Here is a 6,140-nt window from a genome sequence, read left to right on the forward strand (position 1 = left end):
TTGATGAATTTCCCAATTAATTTGATGAAACTTTTTTGTTCGGAGATATCTGAGGGGCATCCTCTCCCACCGATGAAGAGTTAGTGCATATATACTGATATATCTTGCTAAGAGGATATAGAACTCCTAATTGGTTTCTACCAACTAGGACAGCCAGCAAGATGATTGAGTGATTGGGTCTCAGGAGTACAGATTCTTATCAGAGAACTCATCCATCTCTAGGGTCTAGAGAAGAAGGCTGACAGACCATTTCATCATCTTTTGCACTTCGTTTTCACCTTCTACTGTTGAGAAGATAGAAACTGAGCAGCAGAACCAGTCTGGTGCACAAGGGAGGAAAGTCTATACCCAAACTTAGCTTCCCCCTTCCCCTACCTGGGAACTAGAAATGGCAGCCTTGGAGCAGTTGTTCAGTCCATTTTCAGTCATGTCTGACTCTTCATGACCCCATTTGGGGTTTACTTGGCAAAGATACCGGAGTGGTTTGCCATTTCCTTCTCCAAGGAGGCCTTGGGGCAGAGACATAGAATTCTGGTGTTTAGAGCCTGAGAGAAGAGAATCTGAGAATGGATTTCACTAGTCAAAGAGATAGTAGTAAACAAGGCACTGATAAATTTCCTATAGAAGCAGATTTTCTATAAAGGCAAATGTGGGCATGCACACTCAGCCTAAGAGTATAGTTCACTGACACTGTGAACCTCAAATTCTTATGGCATTTATTAAGTATTTGCTAGGCTGCTAGATGGTGCAGTGTCAGATTTGAACTCATCTGTATGAGTTCAAATCTGACCTCAGATACTTACTAGCCATATGACCCTGGGCAAGTCACTTAACTCTATTTGCTTCAGTTTCCTCATCTGTCAAGTGAGCTGGAGAATGCAAGGGCAAACTATTCCAGTATCTTTGCCGAGAAATCCCCAAATGGAGTCACAAGGAGTCTTCCCAATGGGAATTCACTCCCTAGACTACCCTTCTCTCAATCATTTGGTAATTTAAATATGCAGAAACAGCTCTAATCTCAATAGCCAAAGTTCAGCATTGTACTGAAACCACAGAGTGAATTTATACCTATTTATTAGAACAACAACAATTTTACACCTTGGGAAGGAAGTATTGAAAATGATTGAAAGCAACGGAGCAACGAAGAAAAATGGTCAATATTATTCTGAATCAAACTCTCTTTCAAAGTTTTAAAAATGCCATTATATTAAGGATACTGTCCAGTAACTATTTCCTTCTAAATATTTTCTGACACCTTATAATGATATTATACCCAGGACATCCCTAGGTTCAAGGTAATCTGTGGGTCCATATCCACTCAATCCAATAGCGTATAAGCTCTAACTTCTCTGCTGTCTTTCCAAGCAAAGACATTTAATGAAATAGCAGATGGTAGAAAGGTTTGCAGTAGAACATTCTTCCATAAACAGAGGCTACAATTTCACAAATATAAACACCATAGGTGGGGATAGTGAACATGCATTGTGATCACATATAAGAGTTCCACACGTGGGGAATGCTTGGGAGGCCCACATGTGAGCGGTATATGATGCAGCAGCATGCCTTTGGTGTTTTCTGGTAATGTCATCACACAGCTCTCCTAGGCCTACTCCTCACAGGGCATAGATTCTCTACTGGGAACATTGTTCGGTGGCTCTTGCTGGTTTTGCCAGGAGGCTTCTTCTGCTCTCTTCACCTAATCTTATTCAGCACTTTGCTTTACTAGTTTCAGGATGTTCTGCTATTTCTATAATGCTAGCTTATCTTTTCAGGGTCAGCCAAACCATATCATCTTCATTCAGTTTGGGAATAGTGGCTAGAACCTCCCACTAAGATCAGGTCAATAGTTCTTTTAATTATACCATACTTCTATACTACTATACCCAACCAATATAAGCCAAGCAGAATACCTACAGGCAAAAATTAGGTCTTTCTCTTTTGATTTTTATGCTTTTATGGAAATTTACTGTTACTGATAATGGTTATCTGACCTAGGGTTCCAATGATCCAACTTACTCCCAAGATTTAATCTGTCTTAGTTGAAAATGAATTTGAGTAGAAACAAAAGGTTGGCTGAAGAGGCAAGGTCATGAGAAAGGAGAAGAATTCTCCAAGAAAAATGGATAACTCACAAGAATGAAATTCTGAAGACACCAAGGCAAGCAATTCTGATGAGTGAGGGAAAATGATAATTGTCTGAAGAGACTATCATGAATGCACAAGGAATTCACAAACTTAGATTTTAAAAAGATGTACAGAAAAAAAGAAATAAGGATGAATAAGGGGATGATTATAAAGAGCATGACACTTCCAGGTAAAAATAATATCAGGAGTGCTAATGCTCTGAATGAGCTAAAACTGGTTATGAAAGGGGTTTGTTCTGTCATTTTGGGGAAACAGGGATGAAAGAAGGGATAGGACTTTGCTTGGGGTGGATCAGAAGTGAAAACTGTCAAGAAAGAGATAGTAAAGTTGCACAATTCTTATTTTGTTTTTGTTTTCTCCAATGAGAATGACATTTGCACGCCTGAGTTGATGCCTGAGATAAGTAAGGAGATAGCAGAAGGAGCCCAGCTGTCATTAAGGAATTTAAATCATCTGGCCCAGATGAATTCTATCCTCAGGTACCAAATGAATCCATAGATATGGCTGCTGAGCTATATATAGTCAGTGCTGTTGCTCCAGAAGATCATGAAGAATGGGAGAGAAGCAATAGAACTACAATGGGACAAATGTCCCGATTTTTAAATGAGAGAAACAGTTGCAAACTATAGATCAGTGAGCTTGATTTTGATTCCTGGGAAATTTCTAGAAGAGTTGATTAAAGAGATAATCAACATCCTGACAAGATATCCTTAAAAGACATAGCATGGTTTCACCTAGAACAGATAATGGCAGATCATCCCTATTTCCCTTTTTTCCATAATTATTTGGCAGATTCAGGGAATGTTGTAGATATGGGTTTACCTGGCTTTAGCAAAGCATTTGATAAATTTTGTGTTCTTTTTTTGTGGAAAAGATGGAGAGATGTGGACTAGATGATAATATAATTAGATTGATTTGGAACTAGTTGAATGAACAGACTAAAGAAATAATACTGAATAGTTGAATTAGTAGTTCATAGAACTAAAGGTACCATAACAGAATGGAACCCTAACTTTCCCTTTCATCTACAATATTATCTATCTATGACTTTTTTTCTTTTAATAATTTATTTATGGCTTTTCTTTTTATATAACCTACATTTTCCAATGTCTCTCTCCCTTCCCCTTCCTAGAAAGACATTCTTTGTAACAAATAATAAGAAAAGGAGTGGGGGAGAAATTAAACAAAACTAACCAAATTGAAAAAGTCCAATATTATATGCAATGCCCATACATGACCTGTTAAAGAGATTCTCCCAGTTTCCCAGTTCCCCAAGAGTGGAGGGCGGTAACTAGTGGGAAGCAAGGTGTTACTTGTTATCTCAGTCCCTGATCTGTGCTTTGGAATCTTTGAGTGTTATAATGAGTTAAATGGCATGGATTGGAATTTTCATTTCCCCCTGGCTGGGGCAGGTAGATAGTGGCTCAACTTTCTGTTAAGTATTTTTGTTCTGTCATTTCTAGGATGGTTCTCCCATTTTCTCCCACCTTCTCTAGCTCCTTGCTTTGGTAATTATCCCTCTCTTACGTATCTTCAATGATGAGTATTCCTTTTTTTCGGTACATTCTCTCCATTCTTGGCTTTGGAGATACCACAATCTTTTGGTTCTCCTCTTATTTATTTATACAGAGACAGCTATGTGAGGTACTGAATAGAATGCTAAGCCTGGAGTCAGAAAGACTCAGATCCAGCCTCAGACACTGTGACCTGGGGCAAGTTATATAACCTTTGTATCCAAACCAATAAACATTTGCTAAACTCCTTCCGCATGCCAGACATTGAGTAAGTGCTATGGGATACAAGATATTCCACAAGCTTTATATTGGATTCCATATTTGCATGGACTAGACCAGAGGTTCCCAAACTTATTTGGCCTACTACTGCCCCCTTTTAAAAAAAAAAAAAATTACTCAGCACTCCCCTGGAAATCTACTTTCTTTAATCTTCCAATACTTTTTTAAAATTTGTGTCATTTCAAAAAATTTTTAAATGATGCATCTTAAATTTAATAATTTATTGTAAATTTGTGGACTTTGTCCTGCATTAAAATTTTGATGACAGAATATGTTATCATGTAACCATACGGTACCACATTGTAAACAGTCATTACACACCCATATTCCTGCTCAATGCATGCTGGACTTTCCAACAGTGTACCACATTCTCACTTGCCAACACTTGCTTATTAAGACCTGTCAGAGGACTTGAACACTAATGGACTAAAACTTGCATTTTGTGTGTTTATTTGGAAAATTATATAATCTCGGAAACTTTAACTCTGTTACTCACCCGATGAAACAGTCTAGTTTTTCAAAATTTTCTTCTCTCCTCTTCTTTCCTTATGCTTCCACCATCCCCTTAGTTTAATTCAATACCCCCCAGTTGCACTGGAGGCTAATACAGCCCTTCCCAATCATTTCAGTGCCCCCTCAGGAGGCAGTGTCACCCACTTTGGGAACCTATGGACTAGATAAACTGTACTACCCAAGAGACTTTTGAATCACTGGAAAAAAAACCATCTCTCTATATAAGTAAGCAAACTAGAGCAAAAAATAATAGACATGCTTCCAGGGCACAGAGAAAGAGGGAGTTCTTTTCAGTCAGAATCTCATGCACCAAGAGAAAATAGCATTTGCAAAGTAGTTTTTGGCACCACTCCTGACTGCCCAGATTTTCTCTACTCTGCTCCCTAAGGTGGTTTCTCATTCTCATCTAGCCTCTCATCCCCTTTCTTCCCTCTTTTAGCACTCTTTTATATATTGTCTTCCCTTATTAAAATGTAAGCTCCTTGAGGTCAGGGACTGTCATTCTCTCCACTTGTATTTGTAGTCACAAAGCTTAGCACAGTATCTGACCCATAGTCAGTGTTTACTAAATTGTTGTTGACTTTTTCATTTGACAGCACCTCCCACCCCAAACACACAGTGTGATCTCATGCCTCCATACCCTTGCTTGGTTTAGTTTCACTGACTAGAATGCACTCTTGCCTTATTCTTTACCTTTTACAATTATCCCTTTCACATCATGACTTTCCCCATCATGGTACTGATATATCGTGGGTCGGCATAAGAAATTAAAAGGGAGTTTTGGGGGAAGTTTTGCAGAAGCCACAGATGACGTGCAAAGGCCAGTAGATGACACAGAACCCGTGATCAAATACTTAACCCAAATTTTACAATAAGATACTGCAAATACCCCATAAAATAGAAAGTTCAGAATTCTCTAGGACCAAGGGTCAACAAATTTTACATGGATTTTCCAAATCAAGGGGGTGCTGTGCCCCTAATCCCATGATGTGGAAGGGATAACTGGAAATTCTGACTCATGACTTTTAAGCCCACCTCAAATGCTCTAATTTCCCCTGATTCTCACAGTGGGAAACTACTCCCTTCCTCAGACCTCACATAATTCGTTGTTTTGTAATTCTTGGTACATTAACCATGTAATACTGTACATTAAAGCAATTCAGATTGGTACTTTATGCTCATACTACATGAAAGTTCCATGCTAGCAGGTACCCCTTCTTATCTCAACTTTTTCTCTCTTCCAATGCCTAGTATAGTTCTCTGCACACGCTCTTAATAAATGTAGTTTTAAATTGTACTTTTGCATCAGTTAACCTGGTACTCTCCTTACCCTCCAAACAGACTATAAGAATGTGGACCAAAAGGCAAAGAGGAAAATTGTCAGGACAAGGAGGATGTATGGCTGGAAGCCAGTCAGAAGAACCAGGGTAGAGATCAAGACTACCCACTGTTGCCCCAGACCCAACCTCTCCACTCTTACTTCAAAGATGAAAAAAAAATAATTCCATGCCTTGGAATTCAGGGATAATTTTTCAAGTGTTCTCATAACAGGTAAATAGTATTGGGGGTACAGTTCAAAGCACGAAAGACGTTGGCAAAGATTGCCTCTGGAAAAAGTGGAAGATTTCCAGCTTTAAGATATTCATGGATAAAAAGAGAAGAACTGGGAGGCCCAGTTTGCTTTCCTGG

The sequence above is a fragment of the Notamacropus eugenii genome, chromosome 2 (assembly GCF_028372415.1).
Source record: "Notamacropus eugenii isolate mMacEug1 chromosome 2, mMacEug1.pri_v2, whole genome shotgun sequence".
Lineage (NCBI taxonomy): Eukaryota > Metazoa > Chordata > Mammalia > Diprotodontia > Macropodidae > Notamacropus > Notamacropus eugenii.